We start from the raw sequence: 27259 nt of genomic DNA, 5'->3' as shown, positions 1-27259 counted from the left end.
GCAGCAGAGGGATTCGAACCCTCGCCTCCGAAGAGACTGGAGCCTTAATCCAGCGCCTTGGACCGCTCGGCCAAGCAACCTAACGCACGCTATCAGCACAACAAGAAAAACATTGAATCCTAACAGTTACTGAATCTTATTCAAATGTGGGTAGTTTTTATGGGTGTTGCCGTTGTCTGAACACTGACGAACAAGATGGCATCCTGACCGTGTGAAATCTTTGTTGATTCACTTAGAAGGAGCTTTTCGCGTGGAGCTCCCAAGTATGCACGTTCGTAGTTAAAATGGCAGCGGAGGGATTCGAACCCTCGCCTCCGAAGAGACTGGAGCCTAAATCCAGCGCCTTGGACCGCTCGGCCACGCTACCTAAAACAAGGAGGAAGCATTAAAAGAAAATCTTTGAATACTGGCAGTTTTCTTTAATTTCATCATTTTTCAGGACTATTCTGGCTACGTAAAGTCAATTTTACATTGTGTGATGAAAGTGTTTTGCTAATTCCAATGATGTAGAGGATTACTTGATCTGTGTCAGAGCATTTCTGTCTTCATAGACAATATGCTACATGTTTTGAAATTTAAACGGCTTTGATTTTTTATATATTTTTTAGGTTTGAGAACGAATAATTCCGCCACTTGATTTGGAGTGAAAAATGCATTGAATGCATTGAGCAACACTGACTGTTCATCTCTTCAAACATTCTGGACCATTCACAGCTCTTTGTATTTCTGGTCCATTTACTTGTGTAAATGTGCGTCCAAAACAAACCATTTTGTGTCAGGATTTCATGTCCTCACCTTCTTCAAATAACAGTATGTAAGTCAGATCAACTAGTCAGACAAACAAATCAACAAGAGGAGGTTTTCATTTAAATGTTACCCTTCTTTATGGCGAGAAAATTTCATTATTTTGTGAACCAATTAGAACAACCAGTGTTTAGCCTGTCTATGCCAACAACTGTTGAAATCAGCCAGAAAAATTGTTGGTATTGTCTCTGCACTGAAAAGCATGCTGGCATTCTCTCAATGTGAGATCTGTGGTAATACCGTGAGAACCAGGGTGTAGCATGAAGCTGACCATTAAGCACGTTTTGCAGCTTTTTTGCTGAAAATGGCAGTGGAGGGATTCGAACCCTCGCCTCCGAAGAGACTGGAGCCTTAATCCAGCACCTTGGACCACTCGGCCACACTACCTAAAGCACACTCATGACACAACAAGAAAAACATTGAATCCTAACAGTTACTGAATCTTATTCAAATGTGGGTAGTTTTTATGGGTGTTGCCGTTGTCTGAACACTGAAGAAAAAGATGGCATCCCGACCGTGTGAAATCTTTGTTGATTCACTTAGAAGGAGCTTTTCGCTTGGAGCTCCCAAGTATGCACGTTCGTAGTTAAAATAGCAGCGGAGGGATTCGAACCCTCGCCTCCGAAGAGACTGGAACCTAAATCCAGCGCCTTGGACCGCTCGGCCACGCTACCTAAAACAAGGAGGAAGCATTAAAAGAAAATCTTTGAATACTGGCAGTTTTCTTTAATTTCATCATTTTTCAGGACTATTCTGGCTACGTAAAGTCAATTTTACATTGTGTGATGAAAGTGTTTTGCTAATTCCAATGATGTAAAGGATTACTTGATCTGTGTCAGAGCATTTCTGTCTTCATAGACAACATGCTACATGTTTTGAAATTTAGACGGCTTTGATTTTTTATATATTTTTTAGGTTTGAGAACAAATAATTCCGCCACTTGATTTGGAGTGAAAAATGCATTGAATGCATTGAGCAACACTGACTGTTCATCTCTTCAAACATTCTGGACCATTCACAGCTCTTTGTATTTCTGGTCCATTTACTTGTGTAAATGTGCGTCCAAAAGAAACCATTTTGTGTCAGGATTTCATGTCCTCACCTTCTTCAAATAACAGTATGTAAGTCAGATCAACTAGTCAGACAAACAAATCAACAAGAGGAGGTTTTCATTTAAATGTTACCCTTCTTTATGGCGAGAAAATTTCATTATTTTGTGAACCAATTAGAACAACCAGTGTTTAGCCTGTCTATGCCAACAACTGTTGAAATTAGCCACAAAAATTGTTGGTATTGTCTCTGCACTGAAAAGCATGCTGGCATTCTCTCAATGTGAGATCTGTGGTAATGCCGTGAGAACCAGGGTGTAGCATGAAGCTGACCATTAAGCACGTTTTGCAGCTTTTTTGCTGAAAATGGCAGCGGAGGGATTCGAACCCTCGCCTCCGAAGAGACTGGAGCCTTAATCCAGCGCCTTGGACCGCTCGGCCACGCTACCTAAAACAAGAATCAAGCATTAAAAAAAAATCTTTAAATACTGGCAGTTTTCTTTAATTTCATCATTTTTCAGGACTATTCTGGCTACGTAAAGTCAATTTTACATTGTGTGATGAAAGTGTTTTGCTAATTCCAATGATGTAAAGGATTACTTGATCTGTGTCAGAGCATTTCTGTCTTCATAGACAACATGCTACATGTTTTGAAATTTAGACGGCTTTGATTTTTTATATATTTTTTAGGTTTGAGAACAAATAATTCCGCCACTTGATTTGGAGTGAAAAATGCATTGAATGCATTGAGCAACACTGACTGTTCATCTCTTCAAACATTCTGGACCATTCACAGCTCTTTGTATTTCTGGTCCATTTACTTGTGTAAATGTGCGTCCAAAAGAAACCATTTTGTGTCAGGATTTCATGTCCTCACCTTCTTCAAATAACAGTATGTAAGTCAGATCAACTAGTCAGACAAACAAATCAACAAGAGGAGGTTTTCATTTAAATGTTACCCTTCTTTATGGCGAGAAAATTTCATTATTTTGTGAACCAATTAGAACAACCAGTGTTTAGCCTGTCTATGCCAACAACTGTTGAAATCAGCCACAAAAATTGTTGGTATTGTCTCTGCACTGAAAAGCATGCTGGCATTCTCTCAATGTGAGATCTGTGGTAATGCCGTGAGAACCAGGGTGTAGCATGAAGCTGACCATTAAGCACGTTTTGCAGCTTTTTTGCTGAAAATGGCAGCGGAGGGATTCGAACCCTCGCCTCCGAAGAGACTGGAGCCTTAATCCAGCGCCTTGGACCGCTCGGCCACGCTACCTAAAGCACACTCACGACACAACAAGAAAAACATTGAATCCTAACAGTTACTGAATCTTATTCAAATGTGGGTAGTTTTTATGGGTGTTGCCGTTGTCTGAACACTGAAGAACAAGATGGCATCCCGACCGTGTGAAATCTTTGTTGATTCACTTAGAAGGAGGTTTTCGCGTGGAGCTCCCAATTATGCACGTTCGTAGTTAAAATGGCAGCGGAGGTATTCAAACCGTCGCCTCCGAAGAGACTGGAGCCTAAATCCAGCGCCTTGGACCGCTCGGCCACGCTACCTAAAACAAGGACCAAGCATTAAAAGAAAATCTTTGAATACTGGCAGTTTTCTTTAATTTCATCATTTTTCAGGACTATTCTGGCTACGTAAAGTCAATTTTACATTGTGTGATGAAAGTGTTTTGCTAATTCCAATGATGTAAAGGATTACTTGATCTGTGTCAGAGCATTTCTGTCTTCATAGACAACATGCTACATGTTTTGAAATTTAGACGGCTTTGATTTTTTATATATTTTTTAGGTTTGAGAACGAATAATTCCGCCACTTGATTTGGAGTGAAAAATGCATTGAATGCATTGAGCAACACTGACTGTTCATCTCTTCAAACATTCTGGACCATTCACAGCTCTTTGTATTTCTGGTCCATTTACTTGTGTAAATGTGCGTCCAAAAGAAACCATTTTGTGTCAGGATTTCATGTCCTCACCTTCTTCAAATAACAGTATGTAAGTCAGATCAACTAGTCAGACAAACAAATCGACAAGAGGAGGTTTTCATTTAAATGTTACCCTTCTTTATGGCGAGAAAATTTCATTATTTTGTGAACCAATTAGAACAACCAGTGTTTAGCCTGTCTATGCCAACAACTGTTGAAATCAGCCACAAAAATAGTTGGTATTGTCTCTGCACTGAAAAGCATGCTGGCATTCTCTCAATGTGAGATCTGTGGTAATACCGTGAGAACCAGGGTGTAGCATGAAGCTGACCATTAAGCACGTTTTGCAGCTTTTTTGCTGAAAATGGCAGCGGAGGGATTCGAACCCTCGCCTCCGAAGAGACTGGAGCCTTAATCCAGCGCCTTGGACCGCTCGGCCACGCTACCTAAAGCACACTCACGACACAACAAGAAAAACATTGAATCCTAACAGTTACTGAATCTTATTCAAATGTGGGAAGTTTTTATGGGTGTTGCCGTTGTCTGAACACTGAAGAACAAGATGGCATCCTGACCGTGTGAAATCTTTGTTGATTCACTTAGAAGGAGCTTTTCGCGTGGAGCTCCCAAGTATGCACGTTCGTAGTTAAAATAGCAGCGGAGGGATTCGAACCCTCGCCTCCGAAGAGACTGGAACCTAAATCCAGCGCCTTGGACCGCTCGGCCACGCTACCTAAAACAAGGAGGAAGCATTAAAAGAAAATCTTTGAATACTGGCAGTTTTCTTTAATTTCATCATTTTTCAGGACTATTCTGGCTACGTAAAGTCAATTTTACATTGTGTGATGAAAGTGTTTTGCTAATTCCAATGATGTAAAGGATTACTTGATCTGTGTCAGAGCATTTCTGTCTTCATAGACAACATGCTACATGTTTTGAAATTTAGACGGCTTTGATTTTTTATATATTTTTTAGGTTTGAGAACGAATAATTCCGCCACTTGATTTGGAGTGAAAAATGCATTGAATGCATTGAGCAACACTGACTGTTCATCTCTTCAAACATTCTGGACCATTCACAGCTCTTTGTATTTCTGGTCCATTTACTTGTGTAAATGTGCGTCCAAAAGAAATCATTTTGTGTCAGGATTTCATGTCCTCACCTTCTTCAAATAACAGTATGTAAGTCAGATCAACTAGTCAGACAAACAAATCAACAAGAGGAGGTTTTCATTTAAATGTTACCCTTATTTATGGCGAGAAAATTTCATTATTTTGTGAACCAATTAGAACAACCAGTGTTTAGCCTGTCTATGCCAACAACTGTTGAAATCAGCCACAAAAATTGTTGGTATTGTCTCTGCACTGAAAAGCATGCTGGCATTCTCTCAATGTGAGATCTGTGGTAATACCGTGAGAACCAGGGTGTAGCATGAAGCTGACCATTAAGAACGTTTTGCAGCTTTTTTGCTGAAAATGGCAGCAGAGGGATTCGAACCCTCGCCTCCGAAGAGACTGGAGCCTTAATCCAGCGCCTTGGACCGCTCGGCCAAGCAACCTAACGCACGCTATCAGCACAACAAGAAAAACATTGAATCCTAACAGTTACTGAATCTTATTCAAATGTGGGTAGTTTTTATGGGTGTTGCCGTTGTCTGAACACTGAAGAACAAGATGGCATCCCGACCGTGTGAAATCTTTGTTGATTCACTTAGAAGGAGCTTTTCGCGTGGAGCTCCCAAGTATGCACGTTCGTAGTTAAAATGGCAGCGGAGGGATTCGAACCCTCGCCTCCGGAGAGACTGGAGCCTAAAGCCAGCACCTTGGACCGCTCGGCCAAGCGACCTAAAACCAGGGATAGGCATTAAAAGAAAATCTTTGAAAACTGGCAGTTTTCTTTAATTTCATCATTTTTCAGGACTATTCTGGCTACGTAAAGTCAATTTTACATTGTGTGATGAAAGTGTTTTGCTAATTCCAATGATGTAAAGGATTACTTGATCTGTGTCAGAGCATTTCTGTCTTCATAGACAACATGCTACATGTTTTGAAATTTAGACGGCTTTGATTTTTTATATATTTTTTAGGTTTGAGAACAAATAATTCCGCCACTTGATTTGGAGTGAAAAATGCATTGAATGCATTGAGCAACACTGACTGTTCATCTCTTCAAACATTCTGGACCATTCACAGCTCTTTGTATTTCTGGTCCATTTACTTGTGTAAATGTGCGTCCAAAAGAAACCATTTTGTGTCAGGATTTCATGTCCTCACCTTCTTCAAATAACAGTATGTAAGTCAGATCAACTAGTCAGACAAACAAATCAACAAGAGGAGGTTTTCATTTAAATGTTACCCTTCTTTATGGCGAGAAAATTTCATTATTTTGTGAACCAATTAGAACAACCAGTGTTTAGCCTGTCTATGCCAACAACTGTTGAAATTAGCCACAAAAATTGTTGGTATTGTCTCTGCACTGAAAAGCATGCTGGCATTCTCTCAATGTGAGATCTGTGGTAATGCCGTGAGAACCAGGGTGTAGCATGAAGCTGACCATTAAGCACGTTTTGCAGCTTTTTTGCTGAAAATGGCAGCGGAGGGATTCGAACCCTCGCCTCCGAAGAGACTGGAGCCTTAATCCAGCGCCTTGGACCGCTCGGCCACGCTACCTAAAACAAGAATCAAGCATTAAAAAAAATCTTTAAATACTGGCAGTTTTCTTTAATTTCATCATTTTTCAGGACTATTCTGGCTACGTAAAGTCAATTTTACATTGTGTGATGAAAGTGTTTTGCTAATTCCAATGATGTAAAGGATTACTTGATCTGTGTCAGAGCATTTCTGTCTTCATAGACAACATGCTACATGTTTTGAAATTTAGACGGCTTTGATTTTTTATATATTTTTTAGGTTTGAGAACAAATAATTCCGCCACTTGATTTGGAGTGAAAAATGCATTGAATGCATTGAGCAACACTGACTGTTCATCTCTTCAAACATTCTGGACCATTCACAGCTCTTTGTATTTCTGGTCCATTTACTTGTGTAAATGTGCGTCCAAAAGAAACCATTTTGTGTCAGGATTTCATGTCCTCACCTTCTTCAAATAACAGTATGTAAGTCAGATCAACTAGTCAGACAAACAAATCAACAAGAGGAGGTTTTCATTTAAATGTTACCCTTCTTTATGGCGAGAAAATTTCATTATTTTGTGAACCAATTAGAACAACCAGTGTTTAGCCTGTCTATGCCAACAACTGTTGAAATCAGCCACAAAAATTGTTGGTATTGTCTCTGCACTGAAAAGCATGCTGGCATTCTCTCAATGTGAGATCTGTGGTAATGCCGTGAGAACCAGGGTGTAGCATGAAGCTGACCATTAAGCACGTTTTGCAGCTTTTTTGCTGAAAATGGCAGCGGAGGGATTCGAACCCTCGCCTCCGAAGAGACTGGAGCCTTAATCCAGCGCCTTGGACCGCTCGGCCACGCTACCTAAAGCACACTCACGACACAACAAGAAAAACATTGAATCCTAACAGTTACTGAATCTTATTCAAATGTGGGTAGTTTTTATGGGTGTTGCCGTTGTCTGAACACTGAAGAACAAGATGGCATCCCGACCGTGTGAAATCTTTGTTGATTCACTTAGAAGGAGGTTTTCGCGTGGAGCTCCCAATTATGCACGTTCGTAGTTAAAATGGCAGCGGAGGTATTCAAACCGTCGCCTCCGAAGAGACTGGAGCCTAAATCCAGCGCCTTGGACCGCTCGGCCACGCTACCTAAAACAAGGACCAAGCATTAAAAGAAAATCTTTGAATACTGGCAGTTTTCTTTAATTTCATCATTTTTCAGGACTATTCTGGCTACGTAAAGTCAATTTTACATTGTGTGATGAAAGTGTTTTGCTAATTCCAATGATGTAAAGGATTACTTGATTTGTGTCAGAGCATTTCTGTCTTCATAGACAACATGCTACATGTTTTGAAATTTAGACGGCTTTGATTTTTTATATATTTTTTAGGTTTGAGAACGAATAATTCCGCCACTTGATTTGGAGTGAAAAATGCATTGAATGCATTGAGCAACACTGACTGTTCATCTCTTCAAACATTCTGGACCATTCACAGCTCTTTGTATTTCTGGTCCATTTACTTGTGTAAATGTGCGTCCAAAAGAAACCATTTTGTGTCAGGATTTCATGTCCTCACCTTCTTCAAATAACAGTATGTAAGTCAGATCAACTAGTCAGACAAACAAATCGACAAGAGGAGGTTTTCATTTAAATGTTACCCTTCTTTATGGCGAGAAAATTTCATTATTTTGTGAACCAATTAGAACAACCAGTGTTTAGCCTGTCTATGCCAACAACTGTTGAAATCAGCCACAAAAATAGTTGGTATTGTCTCTGCACTGAAAAGCATGCTGGCATTCTCTCAATGTGAGATCTGTGGTAATACCGTGAGAACCAGGGTGTAGCATGAAGCTGACCATTAAGCACGTTTTGCAGCTTTTTTGCTGAAAATGGCAGCGGAGGGATTCGAACCCTCGCCTCCGAAGAGACTGGAGCCTTAATCCAGCGCCTTGGACCGCTCGGCCACGCTACCTAAAGCACACTCACGACACAACAAGAAAAACATTGAATCCTAACAGTTACTGAATCTTATTCAAATGTGGGAAGTTTTTATGGGTGTTGCCGTTGTCTGAACACTGAAGAACAAGATGGCATCCTGACCGTGTGAAATCTTTGTTGATTCACTTAGAAGGAGCTTTTCGCGTGGAGCTCCCAAGTATGCACGTTCGTAGTTAAAATGGCAGCGGAGGTATTCAAACCGTCGCCTCCGAAGAGACTGGAGCCTAAATCCAGCGCCTTGGACCGCTCGGCCAAGCGAGCTAAAACCAGGGTTAGGAATTAAAAGAAAATCTTTGAAAACTGGCAGTTTTCTTTGATTTCATCATTTTTCAGGACTATTCTGGCTACGTAAAGTCAATTTTACATTGTGTGATGAAAGTGTTTTGCTAATTCCAATGATGTAAAGGATTACTTGATCTGTGTCAGAGCATTTCTGTCTTCATAGACAACATGCTACATGTTTTGAAATTTAGATGGCTTTGATTTTTTGTATATTTTTTAGGTTTGAGAACGAATAATTCCGGCACTTGATTTGGAGTGAAAAATGCATTGAATGCATTGAGCAACACGGACTGTTCATCTCCTCAAACATTCTGGACCATTCACAGCTCTTTGTATTTCTGGTCCATTTACTTGTGTAAATGTGCGTCCAAAACAAACCATTTTGTGTCAGGATTTCATGTCCTCACCTTCTTCAAATAACAGTATGTAAGTCAGATCAACTAGTCAGACAAACAAATCAACAAGAGGAGGTTTTCATTTAAATGTTACCCTTCTTTATGGCGAGAAAATTTCATTATTTTGTGAACCAATTAGAACAACCAGTGGTTAGCCTGTCTATGCCAACAACTGTTGAAATCAGCCACAAAAATTGTTGGTATTGTCTCTGCACTGAAAAGCATGCTGGCATTCTCTCAATGTGAGATCTGTGGTAATACCGTGAGAACCAGGGTGTAGCATGAAGCTGACCATTAAGCACGTTTTGCAGCTTTTTTGCTGAAAATGCCAGCCGAGGGATTAGAACCCTCGCCTCCGAAAAGACTGGAGCCTTAATCCAGCGCTTTGGACCGCTCGGCCACGCTACCCACAATTCACTGACAACGCAACAAGAAAAACATTGAATCCTAACATTACTGAATCTTGTTCAAATGTGGGTAGTTTTTATGGGTGTTGCCGTTGTCTTAACACTGATGAACAAGATGGCATCCTGACAGTGTGAAATCTTTGTTGAGTCACTTAGAAAGAGCTTTTCGCGTCTAGCTCCCAAGTATGCACGTTCGAAGTTAAAATGGCAGCCGAGGGATTCGAACCCTCGCCTCCGAAGAGACTGGAGCCTAAAGCCAGCGCCTTGGACCGCTCGGCCAAGCGAGCTAAAACCAGGGTTAGGAATTAAAAGAAAATCTTTGAAAACTGGCAGTTTTCTTTGATTTCATCATTTTTCAGGACTATTCTGGCTGCGTAAAGTCAATTTTACATTGTGTGATGAAAGTGTTTTGCTAATTCCAATGATGTAAAGGATTACTTGATCTGTGTCAGAGCATTTCTGTCTTCATAGACAACATGGTACATGTTTTGAAATTTAGACGGCTTTGATTTTTTATATATTTTTTAGGTTTGAGAACGAATAATTCCGGCACTTGATTTGGAGTGAAAAATGCATTGAATGCATTGAGCAACACTGACTGTTCATCTCCTCAAACATTCTGGACCATTCACAGCTCTTTGTATTTCTGGTCCATTTACTTGTGTAAATGTGCGTCCAAAAGAAACCATTTTGTGTCAGGATTTCATGTCCTCACCTTCTTCAAATAACAGTATGTAAGTCAGATCAACTAGTCAGACAAACAAATCAACAAGAGGAGGTTTTCATTTAAATGTTACCCTTCTTTATGGCGAGAAAATTTCATTATTTTGTGAACCAATTAGAACAACCAGTGGTTAGCCTGTCTATGCCAACAACTGTTGAAATCAGCCACAAAAATTGTTGGTATTGTCTCTGCACTGAAAAGCATGCTGGCATTCTCTCAATGTGAGATCTGTGGTAATACCGTGAGAACCAGGGTGTAGCATGAAGCTGACCATTAAGCACGTTTTGCAGCTTTTTTGCTGAAAATGCCAGCCGAGGGATTAGAACCCTCGCCTCCGAAAAGACTGGAGCCTTAATCCAGCGCTTTGGACCGCTCGGCCACGCTACCCACAATTCACTGACAACGCAACAAGAAAAACATTGAATCCTAACATTACTGAATCTTGTTCAAATGTGGGTAGTTTTTATGGGTGTTGCCGTTGTCTTAACACTGATGAACAAGATGGCATCCTGACAGTGTGAAATCTTTGTTGAGTCACTTAGAAAGAGCTTTTCGCGTCTAGCTCCCAAGTATGCACGTTCGAAGTTAAAATGGCAGCCGAGGGATTCGAACCCTCGCCTCCGAAGAGACTGGAGCCTAAAGCCAGCGCCTTGGACCGCTCGGCCAAGCGAGCTAAAACCAGGGTTAGGAATTAAAAGAAAATCTTTGAAAACTGGCAGTTTTCTTTGATTTCATCATTTTTCAGGACTATTCTGGCTGCGTAAAGTCAATTTTACATTGTGTGATGAAAGTGTTTTGCTAATTCCAATGATGTAAAGGATTACTTGATCTGTGTCAGAGCATTTCTGTCTTCATAGACAACATGGTACATGTTTTGAAATTTAGACGGCTTTGATTTTTTATATATTTTTTAGGTTTGAGAACGAATAATTCCGGCACTTGATTTGGAGTGAAAAATGCATTGAATGCATTGAGCAACACTGACTGTTCATCTCCTCAAACATTCTGGACCATTCACAGCTCTTTGTATTTCTGGTCCATTTACTTGTGTAAATGTGCGTCCTAAAGAAACCATTTTGTGTCAGGATTTCCTGTCCTCACCTTCTTCAAATAACAGTATGTAAGTCAGATCAACTAGTCAGACAAACAAATCGACAAGAGGAGGTTTTCATTTAAATGTTACCCTTCTTTATGGCGAGAAAATTTCATTATTTTGTGAACCAATTAGAACAACCAGTGTTTAGCCTGTCTATGCCAACAACTGTTGAAATTAGCCACCAAAATTGTTGGTATTGTCTCTGCACTGAAAAGCATGCTGGCATTCTCTCAATGTGAGATCTGTGGTAATACCGTGAGAACCAGGGTGTAGCCTGAAGCTGACCATTAAGCACGTTTTCCAGCTTTTTTGCTGAAAATCGCAGCGGAGGGATTCGAACCTTCGCCTCCGAAGAGACTGGAGCCTTAATCCAGCGCCTTGGACCGCTCGGCCACGCTACCTAAAGCACACAAACCACACAACAAGAAAAACATTGAATCCTAACAGTTACTGAATCTTATTCAAATGTGGGAAGTTTTTATGGGTGTTGCCGTTGTCTGAACACTGAAGAACAAGATGGCATCCTGACCGTGTGAAATCTTTGTTGATTCACTTAGAAGGAGCTTTTCGCGTGGAGCTCCCAAGTATGCACGTTCGTAGTTAAAATGGCAGCGGAGGGATTCGAACCCTCGCCTCCGAAGAGACTGGAGCCTAAATCCAGCGCCTTGGACCGCTCGGCCACGCTACCCAAAATTCACTAACAACGCAACAAGAAAAACATTGAATCCTAACATTACTGAATCTTGTTCAAATGTGGGTAGTTTTTATGGGTGTTGCCGTTGTCTGAACACTGATGAACAAGATGGCATCCTGACAGTGTGAAATCTTTGTTGATTCACTTAGAAGGAGCTTTTCGCGTGGAGCTCCCAAGTATGCACGTTCGTAGTTAAAATGGCAGCGGAGGGATTCGAACCCTCGCCTCCGAAGAGACTGGAGCCTAAATCCAGCGCCTTGGACCGCTCGGCCACGCTACCTAAAACCAGGACCTGGCATTAAAAGAAAATCTTTGAATACTGGCAGTTTTCTTTAATTTCATCATTTTTCAGGACTATTCTGGCTACGTAAAGTCAATTTTACATTGTGTGATGAAAGTGTTTTGCTAATTCCAATGATGTAAAGGATTACTTGATCTGTGTCAGAGCATTTCTGTCTTCATAGACAACATGCTACATGTTTTGAAATTCAGACGGCTTTGATTTTTTATATATTTTTTAGGTTTGAGAACGAATAATTCCGCCACTTGATTTGGAGTGAAAAATGCATTGAATGCATTGAGCAACACTGACTGTTCATCTCTTCAAACATTCTGGACCATTCACAGCTCTTTGTATTTCTGGTCCATTTACTTGTGTAAATGTGCGTCCAAAAGAAACCATTTTGTGTCAGGATTTCATGTCCTCACCTTCTTCAAATAACAGTATGTAAGTCAGATCAACTAGTCAGACAAACAAATCAACAAGAGGAGGTTTTCATTTAAATGTTACCCTTCTTTATGGCGAGAAAATTTCATTATTTTGTGAACCAATTAGAACAACCAGTGTTTAGCCTGTCTATGCCAACAACTGTTGAAATCAGCCACAAAAATTGTTGGTATTGTCTCTGCACTGAAAAGCATGCTGGCATTCTCTCAATGTGAGATCTGTGGTAATGCCGTGAGAACCAGGGTGTAGCATGAAGCTGACCATTAAGCACGTTTTGCAGCTTTTTTGCTGAAAATGGCAGTGGAGGGATTCGAACCCTCGCCTCCGAAGAGACTGGAGCCTTAATCCAGCGCCTTGGACCGCTCGGCCACGCTACCTAAAGCACACTCACGACACAACAAGAAAAACATTGAATCCTAACAGTTATTGAATCTTATTCAAATGTGGGTAGTTTTTATGGGTGTTGCCGTTGTCTGAACACTGAAGAACAAGATGGCATCCCGACCGTGTGAAATCTTTGTTGATTCACTTAGAAGGAGGTTTTCGCGTGGAGCTCCCAATTATGCACGTTCGTAGTTAAAATGGCAGCGGAGGTATTCAAACCGTCGCCTCCGAAGAGACTGGAGCCTAAATCCAGCGCCTTGGACCGCTTGGCCACGCTACCTAAAACAAGGACCAAGCATTAAAAGAAAATCTTTGAATACTGGCAGTTTTCTTTAATTTCATCATTTTTCAGGACTATTCTGGCTACGTAAAGTCAATTTTACATTGTGTGATGAAAGTGTTTTGCTAATTCCAATGATGTAAAGGATTACTTGATCTGTGTCAGAGCATTTCTGTCTTCATAGACAACATGCTACATGTTTTGAAATTTAGACGGCTTTGATTTTTTATATATTTTTTAGGTTTGAGAACAAATAATTCCGCCACTTGATTTGGAGTGAAAAATGCATTGAATGCATTGAGCAACACTGACTGTTCATCTCTTCAAACATTCTGGACCATTCACAGCTCTTTGTATTTCTGGTCCATTTACTTGTGTAAATGTGCGTCCAAAAGAAACCATTTTGTGTCAGGATTTCATGTCCTCACCTTCTTCAAATAACAGTATGTAAGTCAGATCAACTAGTCAGACAAACAAATCGACAAGAGGAGGTTTTCATTTAAATGTTACCCTTCTTTATGGCGAGAAAATTTCATTATTTTGTGAACCAATTAGAACAACCAGTGTTTAGCCTGTCTATGCCAACAACTGTTGAAATTAGCCACAAAAATTGTTGGTATTGTCTCTGCACTGAAAAGCATGCTGGCATTCTCTCAATGTGAGATCTGTGGTAATACCGTGAGAACAAGGGTGTAGCATGAAGCTGACCATTAAGCACGTTTTGCAGCTTTTTTGCTGAAAATGGCAGCTGAGGGATTCGGACCCTCGCCTCCGAAGAGACTGACGCCTAAATCCAGCGCCTTGGACCGCTCGGCCACGGTACCTAAAACAAGAAACAAGCATTAAAAGAAAATCTTTGAATACTGGCAGTTTTCTTTAATTTCATCATTTTTCAGGACTATTCTGGCTACGTAAAGTCAATTTTACATTGTGTGATGAAAGTGTTTTGCTAATTCCAATGATGTAAAGGATTACTTGATCTGTGTCAGAGCATTTCTGTCTTCATAGACAACATGCTACATGTTTTGAAATTTAGACGGCTTTGATTTTTTATATATTTTTTAGGTTTGAGAACGAATAATTCCGCCACTTGATTTGGAGTGAAAAATGCATTGAATGCATTGAGCAACACTGACTGTTCATCTCTTCAAACATTCTGGACCATTCACAGCTCTTTGTATTTCTGGTCCATTTACTTGTGTAAATGTGCGTCCAAAAGAAACCATTTTGTGTCAGGATTTCATGTCCTCACCTTCTTCAAATAACAGTATGTAAGTCAGATCAACTAGTCAGACAAACAAATCAACAAGAGGAGGTTTTCATTTAAATGTTACCCTTCTTTATGGCGAGAAAATTTCATTATTTTGTGAACCAATTAGAACAACCAGTGTTTAGCCTGTCTATGCCAACAACTGTTGAAATCAGCCAGAAAAATTGTTGGTATTGTCTCTGCACTGAAAAGCATGCTGGCATTCTCTCAATGTGAGATCTGTGGTAATGCCGTGAGAACCAGGGTGTAGCATGAAGCTGACCATTAAGCACGTTTTGCAGCTTTTTTGCTGAAAACGGCAGTGGAGGGATTCGAACCCTCGCCTCCGAAGAGACTGGAGCCTTAATCCAGCGCCTTGGACCGCTCGGCCACGCTACCTAAAGCACACTCACGACACAACAAGAAAAACATTGAATCCTAACAGTTATTGAATCTTATTCAAATGTGGGTAGTTTTTATGGGTGTTGCCGTTGTCTGAACACTGAAGAACAAGATGGCATCCCGACCGTGTGAAATCTTTGTTGATTCACTTAGAAGGAGGTTTTCGCGTGGAGCTCCCAATTATGCACGTTCGTAGTTAAAATGGCAGCGGAGGTATTCATACCGTCGCCTCCGAAGAGACTGGAGCCTAAATCCAGCGCCTTGGACCGCTCGGCCACGGTACCTAAAACAAGGACCAAGCATTAAAAGAAAATCTTTGAAAACTGGCAGTTTTCTTTAATTTAATCATTTTTCAGGACTATTCTGGCTACGTAAAGTCAATTTTACATTGTGTGATGAAAGTGTTTTGCTAATTCCAATGATGTAAAGGATTACTTGATCTGTGTCAGAGCATTTCTGTATTCATAGACAACATGCTACATGTTTTGAAATTTAGACGGCTTTGATTTTTTATATATTTTTTAGGTTTGAGAACAAATAATTCCGCCACTTGATTTGGAGTGAAAAATGCATTGAATGCATTGAGCAACACTGACTGTTCATCTCTTCAAACATTCTGGACCATTCACAGCTCTTTGTATTTCTGGTCCATTTACTTGTGTAAATGTGCGTCCAAAAGAAACCATTTTGTGTCAGGATTTCATGTCCTCACCTTCTTCAAATAACAGTATGTAAGTCAGATCAACTAGTCAGACAAACAAATCGACAAGAGGAGGTTTTCATTTAAATGTTACCCTTCTTTATGGCGAGAAAATTTCATTATTTTGTGAACCAATTAGAACAACCAGTGTTTAGCCTGTCTATGCCAACAACTGTTGAAATCAGCCACAAAAATTGTTGGTATTGTCTCTGCACTGAAAAGCATGCTGGCATTCTCTCAATGTGAGATCTGTGGTAATGCCGTGAGAACCAGGGTGTAGCATGAAGCTGACCATTAAGCACGTTTTGCAGCTTTTTTGCTGAAAATGGCAGTGGAGAGATTCGAACCCTCGCCTCCGAAGAGACTGGAGCCTTAATCCAGCGCCTTGGACCGCTCGGCCACGCTACCTAAAGCACACTCACGACACAACAAGAAAAACATTGAATCCTAACAGTTATTGAATCTTATTCAAATGTGGGTAGTTTTTATGGGTGTTGCCGTTGTCTGAACACTGAAGAACAAGATGGCATCCCGACCGTGTGAAATCTTTGTTGATTCACTTAGAAGGAGGTTTTCGCGTGGAGCTCCCAATTATGCACGTTCGTAGTTAAAATGGCAGCGGAGGTATTCAAACCGTCGCCTCCGAAGAGACTGGAGCCTAAATCCAGCGCCTTGGACCGCTTGGCCACGCTACCTAAAACAAGGACCAAGCATTAAAAGAAAATCTTTGAAAACTGGCAGTTTTCTTTAATTTCATCATTTTTCAGGACTATTCTGGCTACGTAAAGTCAATTTTACATTGTGTGATGAAAGTGTTTTGCTAATTCCAATGATGTAAAGGATTACTTGATCTGTGTCAGAGCATTTCTGTCTTCATAGACAACATGCTACATGTTTTGAAATTTAGACGGCTTTGATTTTTTATATATTTTTTAGGTTTGAGAACAAATAATTCCGCCACTTGATTTGGAGTGAAAAATGCATTGAATGCATTGAGCAACACTGACTGTTCATCTCTTCAAACATTCTGGACCATTCACAGCTCTTTGTATTTCTGGTCCATTTACTTGTGTAAATGTGCGTCCAAAAGAAACCATTTTGTGTCAGGATTTCATGTCCTCACCTTCTTCAAATAACAGTATGTAAGTCAGATCAACTAGTCAGACAAACAAATCGACAAGAGGAGGTTTTCATTTAAATGTTACCCTTCTTTATGGCGAGAAAATTTCATTATTTTGTGAACCAATTAGAACAACCAGTGTTTAGCCTGTCTATGCCAACAACTGTTGAAATTAGCCACAAAAATTGTTGGTATTGTCTCTGCACTGAAAAGCATGCTGGCATTCTCTCAATGTGAGATCTGTGGTAATACCGTGAGAACAAGGGTGTAGCATGAAGCTGACCATTAAGCACGTTTTGCAGCTTTTTTGCTGAAAATGGCAGCTGAGGGATTCGGACCCTCGCCTCCGAAGAGACTGACGCCTAAATCCAGCGCCTTGGACCGCTCGGCCACGGTACCTAAAACAAGAAACAAGCACTAAAATAAAATCTTTGAATACTGGCAGTTTTCTTTAATTTCATCATTTTTCAGGACTATTCTGGCTACGTAAAGTCAATTTTACATTGTGTGATGAAAGTGTTTTGCTAATTCCAATGATGTAAAGGATTACTTGATCTGTGTCAGAGCATTTCTGTCTTCATAGACAACATGCTACATGTTTTGAAATTTAGACGGCTTTGATTTTTTATATATTTTTTAGGTTTGAGAACGAATAATACCGCCACTTGATTTGGAGTGAAAAATGCATTGAATGCATTGAGCAACACTGACTGTTCATCTCTTCAAACATTCTGGACTATTCACAGCTCTTTGTATTTCTGGTCCATTTACTTGTGTAAATGTGCGTCCAAAAGAAACCATTTTGTGTCAGGATTTCATGTCCTCACCTTCTTCAAATAACAGTATGTAAGTCAGATCAACTAGTCAGACAAACAAATCAACAAGAGGAGGTTTTCATTTAAATGTTACCCTTCTTTATGGCGAGAAAATTTCATTATTTTGTGAACCAATTAGAACAACCAGTGTTTAGCCTGTCTATGCCAACAACTGTTGAAATCAGCCAGAAAAATTGTTGGTATTGTCTCTGCACTGAAAAGCATGCTGGCATTCTCTCAATGTGAGATCTGTGGTAATGCCGTGAGAACCAGGGTGTAGCATGAAGCTGACCATTAAGCACGTTTTGCAGCTTTTTTGCTGAAAACGGCAGTGGAGGGATTCGAACCCTCGCCTCCGAAGAGACTGGAGCCTTAATCCAGCGCCTTGGACCGCTCGGCCACGCTACCTAAAGCACACTCACGACACAACAAGAAAAACATTGAATCCTAACAGTTATTGAATCTTATTCAAATGTGGGTAGTTTTTATGGGTGTTGCCGTTGTCTGAACACTGAAGAACAAGATGGCATCCCGACCGTGTGAAATCTTTGTTGATTCACTTAGAAGGAGGTTTTCGCGTGGAGCTCCCAATTATGCACGTTCGTAGTTAAAATGGCAGCGGAGGTATTCATACCGTCGCCTCCGAAGAGACTGGAGCCTATATCCAGCGCCTTGGACCGCTTGGCCACGCTACCTAAAACAAGGACCAAGCATTAAAAGAAAATCTTTGAAAACTGGCAGTTTTCTTTAATTTAATCATTTTTCAGGACTATTCTGGCTACGTAAAGTCAATTTTACATTGTGTGATGAAAGTGTTTTGCTAATTCCAATGATGTAAAGGATTACTTGATCTGTGTCAGAGCATTTCTGTATTCATAGACAACATGCTACATGTTTTGAAATTTAGACGGCTTTGATTTTTTATATATTTTTTAGGTTTGAGAACAAATAATTCCGCCACTTGATTTGGAGTGAAAAATGCATTGAATGCATTGAGCAACACTGACTGTTCATCTCTTCAAACATTCTGGACCATTCACAGCTCTTTGTATTTCTGGTCCATTTACTTGTGTAAATGTGCGTCCAAAAGAAACCATTTTGTGTCAGGATTTCATGTCCTCACCTTCTTCAAATAACAGTATGTAAGTCAGATCAACTAGTCAGACAAACAAATCGACAAGAGGAGGTTTTCATTTAAATGTTACCCTTCTTTATGGCGAGAAAATTTCATTATTTTGTGAACCAATTAGAACAACCAGTGTTTAGCCTGTCTATGCCAACAACTGTTGAAATCAGCCAGAAAAATTGTTGGTATTGTCTCTGCACTGAAAAGCATGCTGGCATTCTCTCAATGTGAGATCTGTGGTAATACCGTGAGAACCAGGGTGTAGCATGAAGCTGACCATTAAGCACGTTTTGCAGCTTTTTTGCTGAAAACGGCAGCTGAGGGATTCGAACCCTCGCCTCCGAAGAGACTGACGCCTAAATCCAGCGCCTTGGACCGCTCGGCCACGGTACCTAAAACAAGAAACAAGCACTAAAATAAAATCTTTGAATACTGGCAGTTTTCTTTAATTTCATCATTTTTCAGGACTATTCTGGCTACGTAAAGTCAATTTTACATTGTGTGATGAAAGTGTTTTGCTAATTCCAATGATGTAAAGGATTACTTGATCTGTGTCAGAGCATTTCTGTCTTCATAGACAACATGCTACATGTTTTGAAATTTAGACGGCTTTGATTTTTTATATATTTTTTAGGTTTGAGAACAAATAATTCCGCCACTTGATTTGGAGTGAAAAATGCATTGAATGCATTGAGCAACACTGACTGTTCATCTCTTCAAACATTCTGGACCATTCACAGCTCTTTGTATTTCTGGTCCATTTACTTGTGTAAATGTGCGTCCAAAACAAACCATTTTGTGTCAGGATTTCATGTCCTCACCTTCTTCATATAACAGTATGTAAGTCAGATCAACTAGTCAGACAAACAAATCAACAAGAGGAGGTTTTCATTTAAATGTTACCCTTCTTTATGGCAAGAAAATTTCATTATTTTGTGAACCAATTAGAAAAACCAGTGTTTAGCCTGTCTATGCCAACAACTGTTGAAATCAGCCACAAAAATTGTTGGTATTGTCTCTGCACTGAAAAGCATGCTGGTATTCTCTCAATGTGAGATCTGTGGTAATACCGTGAGAACCAGGGTGTAGCATGAAACTTACCATTAAGCACATTTTGCAGCTTTTTTGCTGCAAATGGCAGCGGAGGGATTCGAACCCTCGCCTCCGAAGAGACTGGAGCCTTAATCCAGCGCCTTGGACCGCTCGGCCACGCAACCTAAAGCACGCTATCCGCCCAACAAGAAAAACATTGAATCCTAACAGTTACTGAATCTTATTCAAACGTGGGTAGTTTTTATGGGTGTTGCCGTTGTCTGAACACTGACGAACAAGATGGCATCCTGACCGTGTGAAATCTTTGTTGATTCACTTAGAAGGAGCTTTTCGCGTGGAGCTCCCAAGTATGCACGTTCGTAGTTAAAATGGCAGCGGAGGGATTCGAACCCTCGCCTCCGGAGAGACTGGAGCCTAAAGCCAGCACCTTGGACCGCTCGGCCAAGCGACCTAAAACCAGGGATAGGCATTAAAAGAAAATCTTTGAAAACTGGCAGTTTTCTTTAATTTCATCATTTTTCAGGACTATTCTGGCTACGTAAAGTCAATTTTACATTGTGTGATGAAAGTGTTTTGCTAATTCCAATGATGTAAAGGATTACTTGATCTGTGTCAGAGCATTTCTGTCTTCATAGACAACATGCTACATGTTTTGAAATTTAGACGGCTTTGATTTTTTATATATTTTTTAGGTTTGAGAACAAATAATTCCGCCACTTGATTTGGAGTGAAAAATGCATTGAATGCATTGAGCAACACTGACTGTTCATCTCTTCAAACATTCTGGACCATTCACAGCTCTTTGTATTTCTGGTCCATTTACTTGTGTAAATGTGCGTCCAAAAGAAACCATTTTGTGTCAGGATTTCATGTCCTCACCTTCTTCAAATAACAGTATGTAAGTCAGATCAACTAGTCAGACAAACAAATCAACAAGAGGAGGTTTTCATTTAAATGTTACCCTTCTTCATGGCGAGAAAATTTCATTATTTTGTGAACCAATTAGAACAACCAGTGTTTAGCCTGTCTATGCCAACAACTGTTGAAATCAGCCACAAAAATTGTTGGTATTGTCTCTGCACTGAAAAGCATGCTGGCATTCTCTCAATGTGAGATCTGTGGTAATACCGTGAGAACCAGGGTGTAGCATGAAGCTGACCATTAAGCACGTTTTGCAGCTTTTTTGCTGAAAATGGCAGCGGAGGGATTCGAACCCTCGCCTCCGAAGAGACTGGAGACTTAATCCAGCACCTTGGACCGCTCGGCCACACTACCTAAAGCACACTCATGACACAACAAGAAAAACATTGAATCCTAACAGTTACTGAATCTTATTCAAATGTGGGTAGTTTTTATGGGTGTTGCCGTTGTCTGAACACTGAAGAACAAGATGGCATCCTGACCGTGTGAAATCTTTGTTGATTCACTTAGAAGGAGCTTTTCGCGTGGAGCTCCCAAGTATGCACGTTCGTAGTTAAAATGGCAGCGGAGGGATTCGAACCCTCGCCTCCGAAGAGACTGGAGCCTAAATCCAGCGCCTTGGACCGCTCGGCCACGCTACCTAAAACCAGGACCTGGCATTAAAAGAAAATCTTTGAATACTGGCAGTTTTCTTTAATTTCATCATTTTTCAGGACTATTCTGGCTACGTAAAGTCAATTTTACATTGTGTGATGAAAGTGTTTTGCTAATTCCAATGATGTAAAGGATTACTTGATCTGTGTCAGAGCATTTCTGTCTTCATAGACAACATGCTACATGTTTTGAAATTTAGATGGCTTTGATTTTTTGTATAGTTTTTAGGTTTGAGAACGAATAATTCCGGCAGTTGATTTGGAGTGAAAAATGCATTGAATGCATTGAGCAACACTGACTGTTCATCTCCTCAAACATTCTGGACCATTCACAGCTCTTTGTATTTCTGGTCCATTTACTTGTGTAAATGTGCGTCCAAAACAAACCATTTTGTGTCAGGATTTCATGTCCTCACCTTCTTCAAATAACAGTATGTAAGTCAGATCAACTAGTCAGACAAACAAATCGACAAGAGGAGGTTTTCATTTAAATGTTACCCTTCTTTATGGCGAGAAAATTTCATTATTTTGTGAACCAATTAGAACAACCAGTGTTTAGCCTGTCTATGCCAACAACTGTTGAAATCAGCCACAAAAATTGTTGGTATTGTCTCTGCACTGAAAAGCATGCTGGCATTCTCTCAATGTGAGATCTGTGGTAATACCGTGAGAACCAGGGTGTAGCATGAAGCTGACCATTAAGCACGTTTTGCAGCTTTTTTGCTGAAAATCGCAGCGGAGGGATTCGAACCTTCGCCTCCGAAGAGACTGGAGCCTTAATCCAGCGCCTTGGACCGCTCGGCCACGCTACCTAAAGCACACACACCACACAACAAGAAAAACATTGAATCCTAACAGTTACTGAATCTTATTCAAATGTGGGAAGTTTTTATGGGTGTTGCCGTTGTCTGAACACTGAAGAACAAGATGGCATCCTGACCGTGTGAAATCTTTGTTGATTCACTTAGAAGGAGCTTTTCGCGTGGAGCTCCCAAGTATGCACGTTCGTAGTTAAAATGGCAGCGGAGGGATTCGAACCCTCGCCTCCGAAAAGACTGGAGCCTAAATCCAGCGCCTTGGACCGCTCGGCCACGCTACCTAAAACCAGGACCTGGCATTAAAAGAAAATCTTTGAATACTGGCAGTTTTCTTTAATTTCATCATTTTTCAGGACTACGTAAAGTCAATTTTACATTGTGTGATGAAAGTGTTTTGCTAATTCCAATGATGTAAAGGATTACTTGATCTGTGTCAGAGCATTTCTGTCTTCATAGACAACATGCTACATGTTTTGAAATTTAGACGGTTTTGATTTTTTATATATTTTTTAGGTTTGAGAACGAATAATTCCGGCACTTGATTTGGAGTGAAAAATGCATTGAATGCATTGAGCAACACTGACTGTTCATCTCTTCAAACATTCTGGACCATTCACAGCTCTTTGTATTTCTGGTCCATTTACTTGTGTAAATGTGCGTCCAAAAGAAACCATTTTGTGTCAGGATTTCATGTCCTCACCTTCTTCAAATAACAGTATGTAAGTCAGATCAACTAGTCAGACAAACAAATCGACAAGAGGAAGTTTTCATTTAAATGTTACCCTTCTTTATGGCGAGAAAATTTCATTATTTTGTGAACCAATTAGAACAACCAGTGTTTAGCCTGTCTATGCCAACAACTGTTGAAATTAGCCACAAAAATTGTTGGTATTGTCTCTGCACTGAAAAGCATGCTGGCATTCTCTCAATGTGAGATCTGTGATAATACCGTGAGAACCAGGGTGTAGCATGAAGCTGAGAATGGCAGGGGCGGGATTCGAATCCTGGCCTCCGAAGAGACTGGTGCCTTATTCCAGCGCCTTGGACCACTCGGCCACGCTACCTAAAGCACAAGAACAGCAGAATAAGAAAAACATTGAATCTTAACAGTTACTGAATCTTATTCAAAAGAGGGTAGTTTTTATGGGTGTTGCCATTGTCTGAACACTGAAGAACACTGAAGAACACAATGGCACCCTGCCAGTGTGAAATCTTTGTTGATTCAGTTAGAAGCAGCTTTTCGCGTGGAGCTCCGAAGTATGCACATTTGCAGTTAACACGGCAGCGGAGAGATTCGAACCCTCGCCTCAGAAGAGACAGGACCCTTAGTACAGCGCCTTGGACCGCTCGGCCACACTACCTAAAGCGCCAGAACAGTACAACAAGAAAAACATTGAATCCTAACAGTTACTGAATCTTATTCCAATGTGGGTAATCAGGCCATGACATGCTGGATTACAGACTATCTCACCGGCTGGTGTAACAACAACCACCTGCAGCCGAACATCAGCAAAACAATAGAGCTGATGGTTGACCTTCGACGGAAGGGGAAGCCACCAACACCCATCACCATCCAGGGAGAGGAGGTGGGTGTGGTTGAGTCCTATAAGTTCCTTGGGGTGCACCTCAACAACAAACTGGACTGGACTGACTGGTGGTGCACTCTACAAAAGGGACAGAGCAGGCTGCACTTCTTCAGGCTGTACTTCCTTTGAGGTCTGCAATAAACTACTGCGCATGTTTTATGAGTCAGTGGTGGCCAGCGCAGTATTTTTTGCTTTTGTGTGCTGGGGACGAGGCATTGCAATGGCTCCAATAAGCTTAACAAGCTGGTCAGGAAGGTGGCCTATGTTGTAGGAGGGGCCTTGACAGTCTGGAGGAGGTGGCTGAGGGGAGGATGAGGTCTAAAATCTGTACCATTCTGGGGAACCCAACCCACCCCCTCTATGGGGAGTTGAATGGCCTGAGGAGCAGCTGCCTCATCCTGCCGAGGTGCTGGAAGGAGCGCTTCAGACGCTCCTATATTCCCTCAGCCATTTGTCTGTATAATGCCGCCTGCCATGGTGATTCCTCCAGTCAGCATGGTGGCCCACACTGGTCACCTCTATATGGACTATTTATTATTATGGACACCTTGCACTATTTATTATTATGGACTATTTATTATTATTATGGACACCTTGCACTTTTATACTTTAATACTCTCATATGTTGACACACATAACTGTTCTTAACATACTGTATTGGTATTTTTAGTATTCCTATCTATTGTGTTCTCCCTATTTATTCCCTTATTCCTTTTATTCTACTAATCTCTTCTGCTGTGAGGCTGAAATTTCCCCACGGGGATAAAGAAAGAGCTATCTATCTATCTATCTATCTATCTATCTATCTATCTATCTATCTATCTATCTATCTATCTATCTATCTATCAGAACTTGACTCAGTAGGGGAACCCATCTGCCGCTGGTTGACACCGGTTTGTAGAAAGAATGGTTTTAAACATAAAACCATATGAATAAAAGCACATAAATGTCCAATTAAAAAGTTGAAGCAGAGATGAGGTAGAGGGATGGCAGGAACACCAATGGGTGGCACTGTCAGTCAAGGGGACAGCCTTGGTGCTACAGCTGAATCAGCAGGGAGTTGTACGACTGGTCTTGGGCTGGAGCTACAGGCCGGGGGGGGGGGGGGGGCGGTGGTCTATACTATATACTATATACAGCACTGTGCAAAAGTTTTAGGCAAGTGTGAAAAAATGCTTTAAATGGAATGCTTTCAAAAATAGAAATGTTAATAGTTTATTTCTTATCAATTAACAAAACGTATGAACAGAAGAAGTGAATGAACAGAAGAAAAATCTAAATAAAATCAATATTTGGTGTGACCACCCTTTGCCTTCAAAACAGCATCAATTATCCTAGGTATACTTGCACACACTTTTTGAAGGAACTTTGAAGGTAGGTTGTTCCAAACATGTTGGAGAACTAGCCACAGTTCTTCTGTGGATTTAGGCAGCCTCAAATGCTTCTGTCTCTTCATGTAATCCCAGACAGACTTGATGATGTTAAGATCAGGGATCTGTGGGGGCCATACCATCACTTCCAGGACTCCTTGTTCTTCTTTACACTGATGATAGTTCTTAATGACATTGGCTATATGCTTGGGGTCATTGTCCTGCTGCAGAATAAATTTGGGGCCAATCAGATGCCTGCCTGATGGTACTGCATGATGGATAAGTATCTGCCTGTACTTCTCAGCATTGAGGAGACCATTAATGCTGACCAAATCCCCAACTCCATTTGAAGAAATACAGCGCCAAACTTGCAAGGAACCTCCACCATGCTCCACTGTTGCCTGCAGACACTCATTCTTGTACCGCTCTCCAGTCCTTTGAAAAAGTCTTCTGCTACAGCCAAATATTTCAAATTTTGACCCATCAGTCCAGAGAGCCAGCTGCCATTTTTCTGCACCCCAGTTCCTGTGTTTTCGTGCTTAGTTGACTCGCTTGGCCTTGTTTCCACATCGGAGGTATGGCTTTCTGGCCGCAATTCTTCCATGAAAACTACTTCTGACCAGACTTCTGTGCAGAGTAGATGGGTGTACCTGGGTCACACTGGTTTCTGCCAATTCTGAGCTGATGGCACTACTGGACATCTTCTGAATACAAAGGGAAGTAAGCATGATGTGTTTTCCATCTGCTGCACTAAGTTTCCTTGGCAGACCACTGCATCTACAGTCCTCAACGTTGCCCGTTTCTTTGTGCTTCTTCAGCAGAGTTTGGACAGGACATCTGGAAACCCCTGTCTGCCTTGAAATTTCTGCCTGGGAGAGACCTTGCTGATGCAGTATCACTATCTTGTGTCTTGTTGCTGTGCTCAGTCTTGCTATGGTGTATGACTTCTGACATTAAACTGTCTTCAGCAACCTCACCTTGGAAGCAGAGTTTGGCTGTTCCTCACCCAGTTTTAACCCTCCTATACAGCTGTTTCTGTTTCAGTTAATGATTGTGTTTCAACCTGCATATTTAATTGATGATCATTAGCTCCCTGACTATGTGCAAGTGTACCTATTGATGCTGATCACACCAAATATTGATGTGATTTTGATTTTTGTTCTGTTCACTCACTTTGCATTTTGTTAATTGAGGAAAATATTTTTGAAAGCATTCTTACTTTACAGCATTTTTTCACACCTACCTAAAGTACTGTATGGGGCAGCATGTAGCGTAGTGGTTAAGGCACATGACTTTGATCCCAGGGTAGCCACAATAAGATCCGCACAGCCATTGGGCCCTTGAGCAATGTCCTTAACCTTGCATTGCTCCAGGAGAGGATTGTCTCCTGCTTAGTCTAATCAACTGTACGTCGCTCTGGATAAGAGTGTTTATTTATTATTCAAAAGCAGGCTTGCTCCTCATTTATAAGCAAACTGAATAATAATACGGTATTTTGAGAATGGATTTAGATGATCACTCATATAAAATCGGGTGACGGTGATTTAAATGCTCTCTGTTGTAGAGGAGTTTTCACCGTCTTCCTCAGAAATATTCACTCGAGAATACTTGAGAGGCTAGAGAGACGAGGAAGTCCTCTAGTTAGTTAAAGTAGGCATCACAACATTGTTTTAAAACGTTAACCTTTTTGGCCATAAAATACAACAGTTTTTGCCAAAGTGCAACAGTTTTAGTGTGCGTATTGTAAATTCTGCTAGTTAGTTATGCAGTAATGCTGTGTTGTTTTATGAAAGACAAACTATTCACCACTGGAAACGTAATGTCATGAGCTAAAATGCTTCTCAGCCATTACTTCAATACCATACCACTTCTGGTTCTTGGCTCAGATGAAGTTATACTGTATTTTTTTGCTCACGGATGGGGATCACACATTTACTGTGCAACAGGATTACCAATACTGCTCAGAGAAGTTTGTTCATGGGCTCTTCGTGTTCCAGAGCCTATACAAAACGTAGGTAATAGCATTCATATGTAAAAG

General features: G+C 40.8%; 19 non-coding genes across 19 annotated transcripts; all 19 read right to left on the bottom strand.

Moving 5' to 3' along the window:
* Nucleotides 1-285: 285 nt before the first annotated feature.
* trnal-uag (transfer RNA leucine (anticodon UAG)) lies at nucleotides 286-367 on the bottom strand. Its single transcript has one exon. It is a non-coding gene; the product is annotated as a tRNA-Leu (tRNA).
* A 742-nt stretch (nucleotides 368-1109) lies between these two features.
* Nucleotides 1110-1191, bottom strand: trnal-aag (transfer RNA leucine (anticodon AAG)). Its single transcript has one exon. It is a non-coding gene; the product is annotated as a tRNA-Leu (tRNA).
* A 205-nt stretch (nucleotides 1192-1396) lies between these two features.
* Nucleotides 1397-1478, bottom strand: trnal-uag (transfer RNA leucine (anticodon UAG)). The gene has a single exon. It is a non-coding gene; the product is annotated as a tRNA-Leu (tRNA).
* A 742-nt stretch (nucleotides 1479-2220) lies between these two features.
* Nucleotides 2221-2302, bottom strand: trnal-aag (transfer RNA leucine (anticodon AAG)). The gene has a single exon. It is a non-coding gene; the product is annotated as a tRNA-Leu (tRNA).
* A 742-nt stretch (nucleotides 2303-3044) lies between these two features.
* trnal-aag (transfer RNA leucine (anticodon AAG)) lies at nucleotides 3045-3126 on the bottom strand. Its single transcript has one exon. It is a non-coding gene; the product is annotated as a tRNA-Leu (tRNA).
* A 1029-nt stretch (nucleotides 3127-4155) lies between these two features.
* Nucleotides 4156-4237, bottom strand: trnal-aag (transfer RNA leucine (anticodon AAG)). The gene has a single exon. It is a non-coding gene; the product is annotated as a tRNA-Leu (tRNA).
* Nucleotides 4238-4442: 205 nt separating this feature from the next.
* trnal-uag (transfer RNA leucine (anticodon UAG)) lies at nucleotides 4443-4524 on the bottom strand. Its single transcript has one exon. It is a non-coding gene; the product is annotated as a tRNA-Leu (tRNA).
* Nucleotides 4525-6377: 1853 nt separating this feature from the next.
* Nucleotides 6378-6459, bottom strand: trnal-aag (transfer RNA leucine (anticodon AAG)). The gene has a single exon. It is a non-coding gene; the product is annotated as a tRNA-Leu (tRNA).
* A 741-nt stretch (nucleotides 6460-7200) lies between these two features.
* On the bottom strand, nucleotides 7201-7282 carry trnal-aag (transfer RNA leucine (anticodon AAG)). The gene has a single exon. It is a non-coding gene; the product is annotated as a tRNA-Leu (tRNA).
* Nucleotides 7283-8311: 1029 nt separating this feature from the next.
* Nucleotides 8312-8393, bottom strand: trnal-aag (transfer RNA leucine (anticodon AAG)). The gene has a single exon. It is a non-coding gene; the product is annotated as a tRNA-Leu (tRNA).
* Nucleotides 8394-11929: 3536 nt separating this feature from the next.
* trnal-uag (transfer RNA leucine (anticodon UAG)) lies at nucleotides 11930-12011 on the bottom strand. The gene has a single exon. It is a non-coding gene; the product is annotated as a tRNA-Leu (tRNA).
* Nucleotides 12012-12215: 204 nt separating this feature from the next.
* On the bottom strand, nucleotides 12216-12297 carry trnal-uag (transfer RNA leucine (anticodon UAG)). The gene has a single exon. It is a non-coding gene; the product is annotated as a tRNA-Leu (tRNA).
* A 742-nt stretch (nucleotides 12298-13039) lies between these two features.
* Nucleotides 13040-13121, bottom strand: trnal-aag (transfer RNA leucine (anticodon AAG)). The gene has a single exon. It is a non-coding gene; the product is annotated as a tRNA-Leu (tRNA).
* Nucleotides 13122-14974: 1853 nt separating this feature from the next.
* Nucleotides 14975-15056, bottom strand: trnal-aag (transfer RNA leucine (anticodon AAG)). The gene has a single exon. It is a non-coding gene; the product is annotated as a tRNA-Leu (tRNA).
* Nucleotides 15057-18020: 2964 nt separating this feature from the next.
* Nucleotides 18021-18102, bottom strand: trnal-aag (transfer RNA leucine (anticodon AAG)). Its single transcript has one exon. It is a non-coding gene; the product is annotated as a tRNA-Leu (tRNA).
* Nucleotides 18103-19955: 1853 nt separating this feature from the next.
* On the bottom strand, nucleotides 19956-20037 carry trnal-aag (transfer RNA leucine (anticodon AAG)). The gene has a single exon. It is a non-coding gene; the product is annotated as a tRNA-Leu (tRNA).
* A 1029-nt stretch (nucleotides 20038-21066) lies between these two features.
* trnal-aag (transfer RNA leucine (anticodon AAG)) lies at nucleotides 21067-21148 on the bottom strand. Its single transcript has one exon. It is a non-coding gene; the product is annotated as a tRNA-Leu (tRNA).
* A 205-nt stretch (nucleotides 21149-21353) lies between these two features.
* trnal-uag (transfer RNA leucine (anticodon UAG)) lies at nucleotides 21354-21435 on the bottom strand. The gene has a single exon. It is a non-coding gene; the product is annotated as a tRNA-Leu (tRNA).
* A 1029-nt stretch (nucleotides 21436-22464) lies between these two features.
* Nucleotides 22465-22546, bottom strand: trnal-uag (transfer RNA leucine (anticodon UAG)). The gene has a single exon. It is a non-coding gene; the product is annotated as a tRNA-Leu (tRNA).
* Nucleotides 22547-27259: the final 4713 nt, after the last annotated feature.

Source organism: Conger conger, chromosome 15, assembly GCF_963514075.1.
Source record: "Conger conger chromosome 15, fConCon1.1, whole genome shotgun sequence".
In the NCBI taxonomy this organism is placed as follows: Eukaryota; Metazoa; Chordata; class Actinopteri; order Anguilliformes; family Congridae; genus Conger; species Conger conger.
Note: the sequence above shows the minus strand (reverse complement) of the source record. Positions and strands in the feature narration are given on the sequence as shown.